We start from the raw sequence: 19,560 nt of genomic DNA, 5'->3' as shown, positions 1-19,560 counted from the left end.
CATCCTTCCATCCATGCATCCATCCTTTACCTATCCACCCGTCCATCCATCCACCCATTATTCATCCACCCGCCTTTTCACACATCCATCCATCATTCATCCATGCAACCTTTTATCCATCCATACATCCATCCACCCTTTCATCCTTCAATCCATACATCCATCCTTTACCTATCCACCCGTCCATCCATCCACCCACCTTTTCACACATCCATCCATCATTCATCCATGCAACCTTTTATCCATCCTTCATCCATCCACCCTTTTATCCATCCTTCATCCATCCACCCTTTCATCCTTCCATCCATACATCATTCATCCATCCTTTCATTATTCCATCCATACATCCATCCACCCTTTCATCCATACATCCATCCTTCATCCATCCACCCTTTCATCCATCCATTCATCCATCCTCCATCCACCTTTTCACACATCCATCCATTCTTCATCCATCCATCCACCCTTTCATCTTTACATCCATCCACTCATCTTTACATCCATCCACTCATCTTTACATCCATCCACTCATCTTTACATCCATCCACTCATCATTCATCCATCCACTCATCATTCATCCATCCACTCATCATTCATCCACCCACCTTTTCACACATCCATCCTTTCATACTTACATCCATCCATCCATCCTTCATCCTTCCTTGCTTCCATCCATACATCCATCTACCCTTTCATCCTTCCATCCATCCTTCATCCATCCACCCTTTCATCCATCCACCCTTTCATCCATCCATCCATCCTCAATCCACCTTTTCACACATCCATCCATCCTTCATCCATCCACCCTTTCATCATTCCATCCATCCACTCATCATTCATCCACCCACCTTTTCACACATCCATCCATCCTTTCATCCTTCCATCCATCCTTCATTCCATCCATACATCCATCCACCCACCCTTTCATCCCTCAATCCTTACATACATTCATCCTTCATCCATCCACCCTTTCATCCATCCATCCACCCACCATTCACCCCCCACCTTTTCACACATCCATCCATGCAACCTTTTATCCATCCATCCTTCATCCATCCACCCTTTCATCCATCCATTCATCCTCCACCCACCCACCTTTTCACACATCTATCCATATATATATATATACAAGGAAGTTAAGCAGACTTTGAACACCCCCAGTAATAATGCGGAGAGGCTTGCAAAAGGACCACACATCATGTTTCACTCACCCCTTTTGCAGGTAATGTCATGCAACAGACAATCCAAAGGATGATTGAAAGGTTTTCTCTATGTCTGTTTGTTTCAAACGAGTGTTGTCATTCTCACACAGAAATCCCAATTATCATGCGGGCGGGGGGGGGGCAAAAAATCACGGACAGCGGAGTGCTGGCAGGGGGAGGGTGGTGCGAAATCCATACAAGGACAGCAGAATGCGGGCAGGGGTGTGCGAAAATGCAAAGACAACGAGTGCGAGGGGGGGTGGGACCCAGGAGAGGTGGCAGAAAGCAGGCGAGACCAGCAGCCACCATTCCACTGGCACACTAAGATACCTACAGGTTAAACTAGCGCTATATAAAACGTTACAAATTAAAATAAACTCCACAGCGAAGTCCATTGAACTCAAAAGGCTACAGCCTCCTCCCCCAGCCCCCCCAGCTCGTGTATGTGAGCCCTGCTGAATCGACTCAGGGACATATACAAAGGCACAGCAGAGTACTTCACAGGTCTTCAAAAGACCTTTACTTGTTAATGAGGCTTTAATGTTTTTCACACCTTGGTGTGAATAAGGCCTCCACCGTGAGCACCCTCAATCAGCCTGACGCCAGGAACTGCACTCTGACAGAATCGGCGACCCCCTTCCCAGGACTCCACGACCCCCCTGGGGGTCGCGCCCCACAGATTGAAGACCTCTGGGCTAGAGGGTGGAAACCTCTCATCCTTTCCTGAGAAGGACTTGCCTTGTGTCCACCCACCCCCAACATCCTTTTCTCCTCCGCCATCACGAGGGAGATGGGGAAACATTTCTATCAGCCCCCGCAGAGTAGGCGCTGAATGTGTCAGGTGCAAAAGTGGTGCACACAGTGGAGGCCAGACAGCAATGAGCACTTCCTGCAGGCTGTGGTGTAACTCAATATGATGTCACCCGCCCATACAAACGTCAGCGGTCGAAGGGCATTAAACAAAGTATGGGAACAGTGAGGCTGCATGCAATGGGGGCGGGATCAGTGAGCGTTGGGGGGAGTCAAAGGTGCGGGTAGAAAAAATATTCTGCACGTTTTTGGCCTTTTACGGTCATGTAGCTACATATAAAATAACGTGCAGATTAAATGAAAAATAAATTTTAAAAAATGTTAGTATAAAACCTCTAATAGTTAATGGACTGCAGAGGTCTGTGTGTAACCAGAGAGCCACATAATTCAATCTTGCTTGGAGCAGTGGAGAACAGTGACTTGTGTATTTTTAGTGCTTTGAAGTCACAGCCTGTGACAGAAAGCACTGTGAATATGTAAGTCATTATTTTAAACTTGCATTACACACACAGATAGACTGCTACAAAATTTGCATAGTTGTTTAAGATAAAATTATGCTTCCAAAATATAGATTTTAATACCCAGACTGTACGTAATGCAATTTTGATATAACTGTCCCTTCAACACTCCGTCAAGGGTAGAAAATGCTAGTAAAATGCAATTACTATTAAAAGCGCGCACTTCCCAGCTCAGATGTGAACTCTGCACTACCACTGAAAAAGAATACATCTCTGTCATACAAAGCTTCGAGTGAGTGAATCAATTAAGCATCCTTTACATTTGGATATTACCCGTTACATTTGCTGAATTGAAAACATTGCGCACATTTGCATTTCTTTCCAGCAAGCAGGCACCCTGGCAGGAAGGCTGGTTTAACTGTCTACCCGGTTTTGTTTTCTCAGCACAGAAAGTTCACAGGATGACACTTCTGCTGAAGCATTTAAATTAATGTAATTAACCATTCCGGGATTGTAGTCTTATTATAATAAAAGTAGGAAACCCGTTTTTCAAAAATCAAAAAAGTATGGGCAGTGGCTGCGGTAATTGTAGGCAGGAGGGTGGGGGACGGGACACACATGCACACATTCACACTCTAACTATGCATTCACACAGTCGCGCACACCCACACATCCATTCACAACACTAATGACTAAATAGTCAAACATACATGCACGCACGTACCAACCATTAATCAAATAAAATCACACTTACCTGCAGCTCTGCCTCAGATGTCCCAGGAGGCTTGGGACTGCTACCTTTCCTCATTGGCTGACCTAAGGTCAGCCAATGAGGTCAGCCAATGAGGTAAGGCAGCAGTCCCAATGTCATCACAGAGAGGGATGGGGTCAGTGAGACTGCTGACTCCACACCACTTAATGACGAAATGTCACTGATTGACACTCAACCCTGGGTGCTTCAGGGCTTAAAACTGCAGGGCCAGGTGCGAGTCAATGAGCGATACTACCCCTACTGAGGGAGAGGGCCTCAAGGATCTTTGCTGAGTTGAGGCGGTCACGCCCACAGGAGCTGTGACATTCTCAATCCAGCAAAGTTCAACTCAGGCAGCTAGGAACCTGCACCTTTAGTGCATGTCCAACTCCTGGCTGCCTGACCTGAAAATGAACAGTGTCTGTCAGTCCGACATTTGCTCAGCCTAACAGACACTGTTCGTGAGGGGCAAAGGTGAGGGGGTGTGGCCCCAATGGACCGGCCGCAGCTGAGTGTGGGCACGTCTTGCTCTTCCGATCCTGCCCATGTCGAACTCTGCAAAATGTGATGTGGAGGCCCCCATATCTCACAGATCTACATTGGCATTGTGCTGAATGGTGGTGAAGCTTAAGATTTGCCTACCACACCCCAGGGGCTGCAAGGGCCTGTCTGATACCCTTCCTTGCAGGCCACTGGCCAAACCCTAGCAACTTACGGCCTCATCTGATGCATGTATAGTGAGGATGCCCTAATGAATGAAGAATTTCCAAAGGATGTGAGGGTTGCAGTAAGCGATCTAAAAATAATTTTAGACAACACACTTAATATTAATTTAATTCACATTACATTGAGGAGCACTGACTTGTCCGCTGCTAAACAGAAAATTGCCCCTTTTCACAAGTGTGAAAAAAGAAGATCTAACACATTAAGTAAATTATAGACTCTGTTTACTGAGGTGTGAACTTTGTGGTGGCAACGTACACCTTGTCTGATGGCTCAATGGAATAGTTCTACTACTGCAGTGATCTACTCTTTTCCCATGCTCAGGTGATGGAAGTCCCGCCAGAGGCACTCACCTGTTTAACCCCCCCCCTCCCAGATTGTGAAAGGATTACCATTAAGACGGCTAGCAACCCTGATATGTTCTTTAGCCCACTGATCTTCTTTGCTGCTTTGCTGCTTATCAAAATTATTGACAATTAAGTTCTTTCAAAACAAGTTTTTAATAGTTTTTATGTATTTCATATATTTGAAACTGTGGAAACAAAAGCTTCAAATACGATTTTTATTCCAGAGCGGCCTTAGCACCTGGTCTCAGATTTATGAAAGTTTAACATAACGCAGCAAGGGAACTTGCTGTGCTGCATTGCGTGAAAGTGAGAGCAGAAATGTGGCATATATGCTCCCTCCTTGCGCCGGCGCACTGTGTGCTGCCCAGTGGTCGAAGTGGAGGGCGGGGGTGAGGGAGTGTTCAGCAATTCTGTATCAGTCGAATAACCGGGTCTTCAGACCCTTCCTGAAGGTGTTCATGGAGAGGGCACGTCCAATGTCGGTGGGGAACTCTTTCCAGGACTTGCCTGCAATGTAGGAGAAGGATCTTCCCCCTGTTCTGGCTCTGAGGATGCGTAGGGTTTCGGCGAGGAGGAGGTTGATGTAGCGGAGGTTTCGTTTGGGTACGTGGAGGGTGGTTCTTTCGTTGCGGTATTGGTGTCCAGTGTTGTGTAGTCATTTGTAAGCGTAGGTGAGTATCTTGAAGGTGACTCTTTTCTCGACGGGGAGCCAGTGGAGCTTGCGTAGGTGTTAGCTGATGTGTTCATGTCGCGGGAACCTGAGGACGAGTCTGGCAGCAGTGTTCTGTAATGTCTGGAGCTTGCGGAGTAAGGACTTGTTGATGCCGGCATAGAGGGCGTTTTCGTAGTCCAGCCTACTGGTAATGAGTGCCTGGATGACTGTTTTCCTTCCCTGGGGGGAATCCATTTGAAGGTCTTACGAAGGATGCGGCGAGTGTTGAAACAGCTGGAGGTGATGGCGTTGACCTGTCGATTCATGGGGAGGGAGGAGTCGAGTACGATGCCAAAGTTATGGCGTGGTCCATGGGGGTCAAGGGGCCGAGGGCGGTAGGCCACCAGGAGTTGTTCCATGCTGAGGGGGTGGTTCCGAGGATGAGGACTTCCATCTTGTCTGAGTTGAGTTTCAGGCAGCTGTGACATCCTAAATTCCTTCCTGGAAGTTGAGTCTGGTGGTGGTGGGGTCCTTGGTGAGGGTGTGGATGAGCTGGGTGTCCTCAGAGTAGGAGACTATGCTGAGGCCGTGCTGTCGGACGATGGCAGAGAGGGGAGCCATGTAGATGTTGAAGAGGGTTGGGCTGAGTGATGATCGCTGTGGGACTCCCAGTTGATCTCCCTGGGTAGAGAGAGAGAGGGTGGCAGTCTGCTCCCTTGGCTCCTGCCGGTGAGGAACGATCTGATCCAGTCGAGAGCGGTGCCTTGTATGCCAGCGCCGTGTAAAGTAGCTGCAAGTAATTGGTGGGAGATGGTGTCGGAAGCTGGTGATAGGTCGAGTAGAAAAAGGGCTGCGTTGTGGCCTTGGTCGAGGAGAGTGCGGATGTCGTCAGTGGTGGCAAGTAGGGCAGTCTCGGTGCTGTGGTTGTTCAGAATTCGGATTTGGAAGGGTCGAGGATGACATTGCCATCGATGGACCTTGTCAGTTGTGCATTGACTGTCTTCTCAGTGACTTTAGCTGCCAAAGTGAGGAGCAAGATGGGCCAGTAGTTCTTGAGGTCAGTCGGGTCTGCTGAGGGCTTCTGGAGCAGGGGCATGACTTCTGCGTGTTTCCAGTTGTCGGGAAGTAGCCGGTCTCGAAGGTGGTGTTGATGGTGCATTACAACACAGGTGAGATGGTGGTGGCGACTCTGTGGTACATGTGGGGTGGGCAGGGGTCCATTGGGGCCCCGGAATGGATGCCTTTCATGGTCGCAGGGGTCTCCTCTTTTGTTATCGGTGTCCAGACAGAGTTGGTGGTCTGGCTGGCAGTGTTGACGGGCGGGTTGACTGTAGAGTCAGGCATGTTGTCATTGAAGTTGTCGTAGAGGTTCTATATCTTCAGGTGGAAGTAGGATGCGAGTATATTGCAGAGGTCTGTGGGTTTGCTTCAGAGTTTGGTGAATTCCTGGATGATGCTGTAAAGTTCCTTGGGAATAAGAGGAGGAAAGTGGGGTCAGCTGCCAGTGCAGAGCAGGAGAAGTGGACACTGTTCTTGTATTCTCTGGGCAAGAAGGAAAATACCTTTTTCTTCTCTGCCTGCCCCATACATCCGCCCGTTAGGGCCCTATCTATGCACCATGGCAATTTAGGCCGTCCTGGAACGTGTTTAAAATAAAAAAAGTAGGGGAACGGAATCTATTAAATTGAAGAAGTAGGGGCCCGCCGTGCCCACCGATCACGCCCACTGCAACCATTGGTGATGCCTTGCACTAAAGCAGGCCCCCTTGCACCATGGTGTAAAGATTTCTGCGTTATAGGCAGGATTGTATTTTAGAAGGAAGACATTATTTCCTGCACAAAAACAATCCTAAAAAGGAATTTCTTCTTTCTATGTGTGATGTGCAATGCATCACGCATTGAAAGAGGAAATAACGAGGAGAAATGAAAATAAATTCTCCTTTTTGCACCATCCTTGGGAGGCAGACCATTTTGGCTCAATACCAGGTTTACTGATTTTAGGAAGCAAAGATTGCTTCAAATTCCATGAGAGAACACACGAGAAGGCTCATGTTGCACCCATGGAATGCGTTCCACTACAAAATGTAATGCAACGTCGCGCATGCCACTGCTTTGCGTTACATTTCGTTACAAAGTCATGAAAGGCAGTGCTGATTGCCCCTTGGGTGACTTAGTAAATATCATGTAAGGACTCGCGTTACCTTGCGGCGACTTGTGGGACACAAGGACACCACAAGGCTTTATTAAATCTGGGTCTACGTGCTGCACACGGAACCAAATATCTAAAAAAAACTCCACTAGGTGAGCCAAAACCATAAAATCAGTTATACGCTACCAACAACCAGTCTTAATAAATACCTAGACCGTTCACACATATAGTCATAGGTATAAGATAAACAAATACACTAAAAACAAGTTTGAAAAATATATATGGCTTTAATCCTGGTATATCATTTAAAAACAAAATATATATGGTTTTAATCCTTTTATATCATTTAAATACAATCACTATAAAAACAAATATTATAAAAGGCACACATATAAAAATTAAAATTGAGGATGTTACTTCAAAGTCTACTGACATTGTCTTTTAGTGCATGTACCACACTTATTATGTCATTCGGTATCCATTAAGGTCATTAACCACATATAAGGATCTCCTCTGCACCATAGATCATACCTTTCAAATCCGCCGATCCTTTTCAGTGGGCACATTTGATAAACACCATCTTCTTCAGTACTACATAAATAACTCCTTTCCAGAGTAGATTTATAGACCATCTACAAAATACAATGAAGGCAAATTCATGGAGTTGAAACCATGTGGAACATATTCTATAATAAAAAAATAATTATTAAAGTAAGACATACAACATTGCTACACAACAATATGCACAGTTTTTTTTATTGTACAATGCATTGTAGAAAACTGTAAGAAACTGGCTCTGTATCTACTATACCAAGATAGCCAGAAGCTAAAGTAGATAATACTAATGCTCTCTTTTGTGGTAGTGTGGACGAGCAGTTAGGCTTATCAGAGGACAGTGCTAAGCATTTGTTGTCCACACACAGGCAAGAAATCTTTACACACACTTAATTAGTGTATATTTATTTCTAAGAACTAAGGATACTTTGTTGCAGTAAAATATGTTTTGCAATATCACAGTTTTTTAATGTAAAAAGTTGACACACTACATTTTTCAATCAGTACAATGCTATCCTATGAGAGGAAACACAATAAGCGCTGGATGTAAGTAAATGATTTACAGTATTGAGCTTTTAGATTAAAACTCAGTACCTGGCAAGGTTCAGGTAATTGACAAAACTGCACCACCAGCAGCACTGGGGTGGCGGGTGCAGAGGTCAAATTCGGGGCCTGGTGAAAATGTTATCCAATGGAGAAAGGGGGCAATTGAAGTGGTACTACTTGCAGGTAAGGTGCATGGTTTTGGAACCCAGTCTCTGGGGGTTAAGATAAGCACAGGGAGGGGACACACAAGGCAGCACCAAACTTATACCTCCAGTGGCACACGGACGACTAGGTGCAGAGTGCCACCACAGCATCAGGCACCCAATGCAAACAAATGGGGAATCAAAAATTTTGGATAAGGATGCAGGCTCAGGGTTGTCCTTCAGTGTCGGAAGTCAGCTAACCAGTGCTATTGCGGTTGGGCGGTTTGTTGTGCAGAGGCTGTAGGCATCAACCTGGAGTCCGGCAGGGGTCAACCTACTAGGACTCTTAATCAGGATCACTGAGGAACCTTTTCTGGACTGGTGGGCCTCTTGGACGCTGGCCGTGGGCGTCGAGTGCAGAGGTGGTCGACTTCACGGTTCCACAGGCAGAGCTTTGGTCTTTAAAACGTGGGTTTCTTCTGGACAGGTGCACTCTCCAACAGGGATTAGGAGTCTTTTTATAAGGCAGGAGGTCCTCCCAGGGTTCTGGAGGTCGCTGGGCTGTGGGATGAGTCATTCGTCTGTAGCAGGGTCTTTGAGGTCTCTAGACAGGCTGGTAGGGCTGGGGCCAAGTTAGTTGGTGTCTTCAGTCTTCACTGCTGCACAGTTCTTCTTTGTCTTCTTCTTCGTAGATCATCGGTAATTTGAGGATTAAGCATTAGGGGTCCCCCTAAATACTCAATTTAGGGGCGTTGTAGGAGTTAGAAGGCAGTATCCAATGAGCTACTTACCTTTAGGGTGACTACACCTTTTTTATTTCCACTCCCTCTGGGGAGGAGGCATACCCCTAACTCTATTGGCTAGATTCCAAACCAATATGGAGGATTTTCAAAGGAGAGGTCACTTCAGCTCAGGACACATTAGGGGTGGTCCTGGCTGAGAAGGGTCACACCTCTCTTGTTTATCAATTTTCCTGCCAACCGTGCAGCCAAAAGTAGGGCTTGGTCAGGGGGCGGGCATCTCCACTAGCTGGAGAAGCCCTGGTCAACATAAAAAAGGGTGGGAAGCCTTTGAGGCTATCCGCCTTTCAATTTTTTTTCCAGCTTGAGGTGAGGTGAAGCACCTCCACCCAGAGCTAGCTTTGTTTTTGACCCACAAGAGCAAACCGCTCTCACCTAAGTGGGTCAGAAACATATTTACAAGTGGCAGGCTGGTGCAGACCAGTCAGGCACACACTAGTGGGTTGGTTGATTTTCAGGGGGCACCTCTGAGGTGCCCTCTGAGTGCATTTATTAATGAATCCAACACTGGTGTCAGGTGTGTGGGCTCATCATTCTGGAATGTTTGGTACAAAACATCTTGGAATTCAGTGAAGCCATCATGGAGCTGTGGAACTCGTAGTGACAAGCTCCCAGCCCATGTACTCCCTACGGCTTAGCTGTGCACCTATGATATCTAAGAATGGACTCAGACACTTTGGGGGTATAGCTGCTCATGCAATTATGCCTTCACAAGAGGTACATTGCACCCTGCCTTGGGACTGTAAGGCCTGCTGTAGGGATGACATACCTATGCCTCTTGCACTCCTGGTAGACCTGGCACACAAGGATGTGTGCCAGGTCAAGTCTTCACTTCTGTCTGCACCAAAACACACAGGTTGCAGTGGCAGTGTGCATGTGTTTGGTGAGGGGTCTCTTAGGGTGGCATAATACATGCTGCAGCAATTCCAGACCCTCTCTGGTCAGAAGGCCCCTGGTACCCCTGGTGCCTTTTATAAGGTACTTACATGTGAGCCAGAGGTGTGCCAATTGTGGACACAAACATACAGTTTTGTGAATAAACCCAGGCAATGGAGATCTGGTTAGCAGGAACCCAGTGCACCTCCAGTCAAAGATGCATCAGAGTCAGGCAAAAAGTGTGTGTATTTCACCATTCGAAAAGGAGTATTTTCCTATTAAAACCATATATCCCCCCAACTGGTTACTCCAGTAACTGAACAAACGTCTCACCAAACATACTGCATTCTCTCCTTACATTCTATACCCTTTGCAGGCAAACATACACTCAACATCATAGTTTCAATCCAATTCTCTCACCTATGTTGTGAGTAGGAAGCCAAGCCCAGATTCTATTTGAGTCCACTGTTCTTCTCCAAGTGTACTCTAGACACCAATCCAGTCACCTATCAGTGGTTCCACCGGCCATAAATCGCTTTGGTGTACTACATTATCAAAATTAAACTGATCAGCATCCCCAATCATTTATCACATCTCAGGATTTGATGTATTTGGAAATGATGATGGAAATGTATTTTATAATCTCACCTAGAGTTTATATGACCATCATCTCATAGAACAGGATTTTCAAAGATAGGATAACAGTCATAGGCAATTTGTCCCAGAGGGGGCATAAAATATTATATAAAGCCCCTCACCTGCAAGGATCAAAACATTAAATATTAAAACCAATCAGACATTCAGTTCTATGAGCTCCTTAAGGCCCCATGAACGGGGCAACATCTTCAAAAAGCACTAGAAATGCAAAGCCAGTAGGTCACAAACACAAGACATGTTGGCTTTGCTAAAAGTGTTTATCTAAACAGACTCCTATTGAGAAAAGCCTACTGCCCCGTGGTCTTTGGATAGACTTAGATCACTGAAGCAACTTTGTTGTATTCAGGAAGCTAAATATGGAGCATTGATTTAATCAAGTAATCAGTCAATCATGGGTTTATAAAGCACACTACTCACCCGTGAGGGTCTCAAGACGCTGGGGGTGGGGAGGGGGGAGGGAGCGCAGTTTGAGTTCAGTTGAAAAGCCAGGTCTTGAGGTTCTTCTTGAAGGTGTGCAGGTTCGGGGAGTGTCTGAGGTTTGCTGGGAGCTGGTTCCAGCAAATAAGATTAGAACAGGGTTCTTCAAACTGTGGGGCGCGCCCCCCTGGGGGGGCGCGGCACCATCCCAGGGGGGGCGCGCGCGCGCTCCACTCCGATCTTCCCTTTGTGTCTGTTCCTTTGTCTGGGTGATTCTCCCAGGAAGGGGCCAATTCATGGAGTCGACAGCTTCGGCTGCAGTGCAGGCAAGGAGTCTCCTCTGCTAAAAACGAAAGCAAACAAACAGACACGCTTTCAGCTTTAGCAGAGGAGACCCCTTGCCTCCCACTGCAGCTGAAGCTGTCGACTCCGTGAATTGGCCCCCTCCTGGGAGAGTTAGCTCTTCCCAGAAGGGAGAGAAGGTTTCCGGAGAGGGTTTGAGGCACGGGCGGGGTGGGCTCTGGCCCAGGGCCCCAGCCTTTCAAGGGGGGTGGGAGTGATGGGGAAGGGGGGGGTGGGAGTCCTTCAGTTATTTTGGGAAGGGAGGGAGAGGTTTCAATCCGCGTTTGGGCCATGAATCGGGACGGTGGGCTCTGGTATGCGGTCATCAACTCATGAGGATCTTTGTGTGGGGTACCGAAGTGTCTGTGTTCAGGGATGTTGGTCTACAGATTCAAATTTGAATCATCAAATGTCTGAGGGATGTTGGGTGGAGCCGGCCACCAGATGTCCGTTATGTTGCCATGTGGGTGAATAGATGTATGGGTGGAGTGGTGGATGTATGGGTGGAGTGATGGGTGGAATGATGGGTGTGTGGGTGACATGGTGGATGTATGGGTGGGGGGATGGATGGATGAGTGAGGGGATGGATGGATGGGTGAAGGGGTGGATGGATGGTGGGAGAGAGGATGGATGCATGAGTGGAGGGATGGATGGGAGTGGGTGGATGTGTGTATGGTTGGAAGGGTAGATGGATGGGTGGAGGGATGGATGGATCAGTGAAATGGTGGATGGATCGATGGGGGATGGATGGTGGACGAATCGGTGGGTGGATGGATGAGAGAGGTGATGGATGGATTGATGTATTGATGGGTGAAGGGGTGAATGAATGGATGGATGGATGAGTGAAGGGGTGGATGTGGGGATGGATGGGTGATTGAGGAGGGTGGATGGACAGGGGGATGGATGGAGGATTGAAGGGCTGGGTGAGAGGTCAATGGATGGATTCATGAGTGGATGAGTGGGTGGATGAGTGGGTGGATGGGTGAAGGGTGGATGGAGGGATGGGTGGCTGGGTGAGGGGGGAATGGAGAGAGAGGGGGAGGATGGATGGATGGGTGAGTGAGGACATGGATGAATGATTTACAACAAGGGGTGGTGAGGGACAGAGTCTCTGAATTAAGCAGAAAGCTCTCACCCAGTCAAGAGATCAGGGCTAGATCCAACACCGTTTTTTAGCTCACTGCACCATCCCAGTTTCAGAACCCGGCTGTATGCAAATTAGTCTGTTCCTGTCCCAGTGCATGATGGGAACAGGGCAAACCAAACTACAAAAGCCAATTCTTACACTGGGAAGGAAACAAGCTCCCGGGGACCGGTTTCTGGCATTACAGCCGTCTTCGGCCCGGTTTGCTTGAATCCTGATGGTGCAATGAGCAAGGGTCTCACATCTGAGAATACCCTTCCACGCTTAGGGTGGACAAAAATATTTACAACAAGGGGTGGTGAGGGACAGAGTCTCTGAATTAAGCAGAAAGCTCTCACCCAGTCAAGAGATCAGGGCTAGATCCAACACCGTTTTTTTAGCTCACTGCACCATCCCAGTTTCAGAACCCGGCTGTATGCAAATTAGTCTGTTCCTGTCCCAGTGCATGATGGGAACAGGGCAAACCAAACTACAAAAGCCAATTCTTACACTGGGAAGGAAACAAGCTCCCGGGGACCGGTTTCTGGCATGACAGCCGTCTTCGGCCCGGTTTGCTTGAATCCTGATGGTGCAATGAGCAAGGGTCTCACATCTGAGAATACCCTTCCACGCTTAGGGTGGACAAAAATATTTACAACAAGGGGTGGTGAGGGACAGAGTCTCTGAATTAAGCAGAAAGCTCTCACCCAGTCAAGAGATCAGGGCTAGATCCAACACCGTTTTTTAGCTCACTGCACCATCCCAGTTTCAGAACCCGGCTGTATGCAAATTAGTCTGTTCCTGTCCCAGTGCATGATGGGAACAGGGCAAACCAAACTACAAAAGCCAATTCTTACACTGGGAAGGAAACAAGCTCCCGGGGACCGGTTTCTGGCATTACAGCCGTCTTCGGCCCGGTTTGCTTGAATCCTGATGGTGCAATGAGCAAGGGTCTCACATCTGAGAATACCCTTCCACGCTTAGGGTGGACAAAAATATTTACAACAAGGAGTGGTGAGGGACAGAGTCTCTGAATTAAGCAGAAAGCTCTCACCCAGTCAAGAGATCAGGGCTAGATCCAACACCGTTTTTTAGCTCACTGCACCATCCCAGTTTCAGAACCCGGCTGTATGCAAATTAGTCTGTTCCTGTCCCAGTGCATGATGGGAACAGGGCAAACCAAACTACAAAAGCCAATTCTTACACTGGGAAGGAAACAAGCTCCCGGAGACCGGTTTCTGGCATTACAGCCGTCTTCGGCCCGGTTTGCTTGAATCCTGATGGTGCAATGAGCAAGGGTCTCACATCTGAGAATACCCTTCCACGCTTAGGGTGGACAAAAATATTTACAACAAGGGGTGGTGAGGGACAGAGTCTCTGAATTAAGCAGAAAGCTCTCACCCAGTCAAGAGATCAGGGCTAGATCCAACACCGTTTTTTAGCTCACTGCACCATCCCAGTTTCAGAACCCGGCTGTATGCAAATTAGTCTGTTCCTGTCCCAGTGCATGATGGGAACAGGGCAAACCAAACTACAAAAGCCAATTCTTACACTGGGAAGGAAACAAGCTCCCGGGGACCGGTTTCTGGCCCTGATCTTTGGACTGGGTAAGAGTGGTCTGCTCAATTCAGACACTCTGTTCATCACCACCCCCTTTTGTAAATCGATTTTGGCCACTATAGGTGTGGCAGGGTATACTCAGACATGAGTCCCTTTCTCACTGCTCCATCAGGATTCAAGCAAGCCGGGCCGAAGAGGCTGAAATGCCAGAAACCGGTCCCCGGTAGCTTGTCTCCTTTCTGGTAAAGAATTGGCTTGGTAGTTTAGTCTGCCCTGTTCCCATGATGCACTGGGCCAGGGACAGACTGATTTGCATATAGCCAGGTTCTGAGCTGGGATGGGGCAGTGAGATAAATAACGGTGATGGATCCAGCCCTGATCTTTGGACTGGGTAAGAGTGGTCTGCTCAATTCAGACACTCTGTTCATCACCACCCCCTTTTGTAAATCGATTTTGGCCACTATAGGTGTGGCAGGGTATACTCAGACATGAGTCCCTTTCTCACTGCTCCATCAGGATTCAAGCAAGCCGGGCCGAAGAGGCTGAAATGCCAGAAACCGGTCCCCGGTAGCTTGTCTCCTTTCTGGTAAAGAATTGGCTTGGTAGTTTAGTCTGCCCTGTTCCCATGATGCACTGGGCCAGGGACAGACTGATTTGCATATAGCCAGGTTCTGAGCTGGGATGGGGCAGTGAGATAAATAACGGTGATGGATCAAGCCCTGATCTTTGGACTGGGTAAGAGTGGTCTGCTCAATTCAGACACTCTGTTCATCACCACCCCCTTTTGTAAATCGATTTTGGCCACTATAGGTGTGGCAGGGTATACTCAGACATGAGTCCCTTTCTCACTGCTCCATCAGGATTCAAGCAAGCCGGGCCGAAGAGGCTGAAATGCCAGAAACCGGTCCCCGGTAGCTTGTCTCCTTTCTGGTAAAGAATTGGCTTGGTAGTTTAGTCTGCCCTGTTCCCATGATGCACTGGGCCAGGGACAGACTGATTTGCATATAGCCAGGTTCTGAGCTGGGATGGGGCAGTGAGATAAATAACGGTGATGGATCAAGCCCTGATCTTTGGACTGGGTAAGAGTGGTCTGCTCAATTCAGACACTCTGTTCATCACCACCCCCTTTTGTAAATCGATTTTGGCCACTATAGGTGTGGCAGGGTATACTCAGACATGAGTCCCTTTCTCACTGCTCCATCAGGATTCAAGCAAGCCGGGCCGAAGAGGCTGAAATGCCAGAAACCGGTCCCCGGTAGCTTGTCTCCTTTCTGGTAAAGAATTGGCTTGGTAGTTTAGTCTGCCCTGTTCCCATGATGCACTGGGCCAGGGACAGACTGATTTGCATATAGCCAGGTTCTGAGCTGGGATGGGGCAGTGAGATAAATAACGGTGATGGATCAAGCCCTGATCTTTGGACTGGGTAAGAGTGGTCTGCTCAATTCAGACACTCTGTTCATCACCACCCCCTTTTGTAAATCGATTTTGGCCACTATAGGTGTGGCAGGGTATACTCAGACATGAGTCCCTTTCTCACTGCTCCATCAGGATTCAAGCAAGCCGGGCCGAAGAGGCTGAAATGCCAGAAACCGGTCCCCGGTAGCTTGTCTCCTTTCTGGTAAATAATTGGCTTGGTAGTTTAGTCTGCCCTGTTCCCATGATGCACTGGGCCAGGGACAGACTGATTTGCATATAGCCAGGTTCTGAGCTGGGATGGGGCAGTGAGATAAATAACGGTGATGGATCTAGCCCTGATCTTTGGACTGGGTAAGAGTGGTCTGCTCAATTCAGACACTCTGTTCATCACCACCCCCTTTTGTAAATCGATTTTGGCCACTATAGGTGTGGCAGGGTATACTCAGACATGAGTCCCTTTCTCACTGCTCCATCAGGATTCAAGCAAGCCGGGCCGAAGAGGCTGAAATGCCAGAAACCGGTCCCCGGTAGCTTGTCTCCTTTCTGGTAAAGAATTGGCTTGGTAGTTTAGTCTGCCCTGTTCCCATGATGCACTGGGCCAGGGACAGACTGATTTGCATATAGCCAGGTTCTGAGCTGGGATGGGGCAGTGAGATAAATAACGGTGATGGATCAAGCCCTGATCTTTGGACTGGGTAAGAGTGGTCTGCTCAATTCAGACACTCTGTTCATCACCACCCCCTTTTGTAAATCGATTTTGGCCACTATAGGTGTGGCAGGGTATACTCAGACATGAGTCCCTTTCTCACTGCTCCATCAGGATTCAAGCAAGCCGGGCCGAAGAGGCTGAAATGCCAGAAACCGGTCCCCGGTAGCTTGTCTCCTTTCTGGTAAAGAATTGGCTTGGTAGTTTAGTCTGCCCTGTTCCCATGATGCACTGGGCCAGGGACAGACTGATTTGCATATAGCCAGGTTCTGAGCTGGGATGGGGCAGTGAGATAAATAACGGTGATGGATCAAGCCCTGATCTTTGGACTGGGTAAGAGTGGTCTGCTCAATTCAGACACTCTGTTCATCACCACCCCCTTTTGTAAATCGATTTTGGCCACTATAGGTGTGGCAGGGTATACTCAGACATGAGTCCCTTTCTCACTGCTCCATCAGGATTCAAGCAAGCCGGGCCGAAGAGGCTGAAATGCCAGAAACCGGTCCCCGGTAGCTTGTCTCCTTTCTGGTAAAGAATTGGCTTGGTAGTTTAGTCTGCCCTGTTCCCATGATGCACTGGGCCAGGGACAGACTGATTTGCATATAGCCAGGTTCTGAGCTGGGATGGGGCAGTGAGATAAATAACGGTGATGGATCGAGCCCTGATCTTTGGACTGGGTAAGAGTGGTCTGCTCAATTCAGACACTCTGTTCATCACCACCCCCTTTTGTAAATCGATGGATGAATGATTGGCAGAGTGGATGGGCAGGTGTGTGCATGGATAGGTGAGGAGAGGAGCATGGAGATGGATGGGTCAGAGAGTGCATGCATGAGTGGGGGGAGGGTGGAGAGCAGGAGGGATGGATGGGTGGGTGGATGGATGAGTGGGGGGTTGAATGGGTGGACGGATGAGTGACTGGGTGGATGGATGAGTGGGTGGGGGGATGGCTGGATGGGTGAGAGGGTGGGTGGTTGGATGGATGAGTGAGTGGATGGATGGGTGGAGGAGTGGATGGATGGGTGGAAGAGTGGATGGATTGGTGAGTGGATGGATTGGGTGAAGGGATGGATGGATGATGGATGGATGGGTGAGGGGGTGGATGGAGGGATGGATGGGTGAGATGATGGATGGAGGGATGGATGGTGGATGGGTTTGCAAGTGGTTGAAGGGGTTTGGATGTGGATGGGGCACAGATAGAGGCACGGAATGAATGGTGGGGGAGTTGGTGGATGACAAGGTGTACATGATGGATGGGGAGGATTGTGATGACTTCCTTTGCCTTGGAGGATTGTGTTTTGAGCTGTGTGGTACGCCTCTGTCGTTTCGCCACACCCACTCACAGGCCTGCAGTTTGCTAGGCACTCTTGTTGTGTTGAGCATTGTTTGCCGGATATGGCCCGTGGTGTGCGCGTTGCAGTCGATCATGTGGTGTGCCGGATTCCCGAGGTTTCGGTTGGGTGGTGGGGGGGGCCAACATCTGGGGTAATTCAGCTGGGGGCCTCAACCTGGAAAAGTTTGAATTGAATTTGGATTAGAAAGTATAAGCATGCCATCTTTGAGGAAAATCTAAATTCTGTACTGGAAGTGTTATTAATGCTCCTAATTCTTCTAAGCAACTTTTTTAAATGATTAATACTCTGTCCTCTCCCATAATTGCAGAGAACTTGGATCTTACACAGGCTTTCTATAGAAATCTGGCACTCTTTTTACAATACAAAATCTTGAAAATCTGTTCTACATTTTCTGTCTATAAGGAGGAGAAATTGGACAACCCTACAAGTTTAGCTATGCAGGACTCTATATATATTGCTATTGGAGATGCTATGTTAGATAACTCAGTGTCGTTATCTCTTGCCCCTTCTATCTCTACTAAAAAGGTTGATAAGTTTCTTCTTCTTTGGACCCTTGCCTGTCTAAAATTCTGCTGATTTCTGGTTTAGTTGCGAAGCAATTGGCCATCATTATGTACAAAAAAGTCTTAGCCTCTGGCTGTTTCCCAAAGTCATGGAAAGAAGGTGAAGTCAGGTCTTAATTGAAAAACCAAACCTTGATCCTCAAGACTTAAAAAAGTACCACGTACATGTGGTATGCCGAACATGTATGGAGGCAACGTGAGGGAGAAACGTTATAAGGCACATATAGGCTACCTGTGTGGCTGCCATCTCTCTCTCTAGACAACTTCCCACTTGACCATCCTTTTCAATCATAGGTGTACCCAGTGAAGGCTGACTGACTGGTATGCCTTGCATGAACGATGGAAACAAAACATGAATCAATGAGTAAATGTCTTACATATAAAATGATATCAAGTTGCCAGAAACATTAAACTAACGTTCGAATTATTACATTTTCAACCAGTGCACTATAAAAAAATCGAAATGTAGAAGAGAAATTAAACAGGTGTGGTAGTTCATATAAAAAAAATCTAAATTTGTAATGGTAAGCACGTATTTGTGGCTGCTTTCTGGCTTGGCATTTCTTTGTGTTGTGGTACAATCTCTTCTTCTCACACCTGCGGCTAATTTAATAATCAAGAGTGGCTAGAGAGCATTGTGTCTCTTAAAATCAGAAAAACCTGCTCAACTAGACAACAATAGAACCGGGACTAGAGTCAGCGTTTAATTTGTAAAAGAATAAGTGCTGGGCCCAAAGTTTGGCTCAGAAGCCCGCGGTCGGTTCTCTTAAAGGCCACGGTACTGCATATCAAGGCTGCATAATCTCGATTCCACTTCATGCCTCGTTTTTCAACCACCCACATTTCCTGCCTCTTTGTCTCAATCTTTCAGGATCTTTTTCATCCTGTTTTCTCCCTGTGTCACTGTTTTTTTATCTTTCTCTTCCTCAAAATTTGTTGAGGACAAATAAATGCCTTTCCCCAAAAATGAGTGCCCTGCAACCACCGGCTCAAATGAAGCACTTACTCAAGTGTTCTTTGCAAGCCACGTCAGTGCTGGCTGGATGCTGCTCCTGTATATGTTAGGGGGGCATGTGTGCATCCCTGCCATAGCGTGATGGGAAAAAATGTGCTGTCAATAAACTGTATTGCAGGGAAATATAGTTTACGTCATTCTGACCACTCATCAGTGGAGAAGCTCTGGAACAAATCGCAAGATGCCGATCATTAAGAAATCAGATAATAGTGGATGTGTAAGAAGCTGTTAATGAGACAATCATTTCATGCAGAGTGCTGCAGGCACTAATGCCGGATCCCGCCGAGGCTTATCATAAAGCATGTGCTTCTGTGATCAATATCAGCTCCATAGCAAGGATTTTAAATAATGATCTTTACCGATTCTAAGAAAAACTGAAGCCATTATTCCCACCGACT

The sequence above is a fragment of the Lissotriton vulgaris genome, chromosome 3_1 (assembly GCF_964263255.1).
Source record: "Lissotriton vulgaris chromosome 3_1, aLisVul1.2, whole genome shotgun sequence".
Taxonomy (NCBI): Eukaryota; Metazoa; Chordata; class Amphibia; order Caudata; family Salamandridae; genus Lissotriton; species Lissotriton vulgaris.
Note: the sequence above shows the minus strand (reverse complement) of the source record.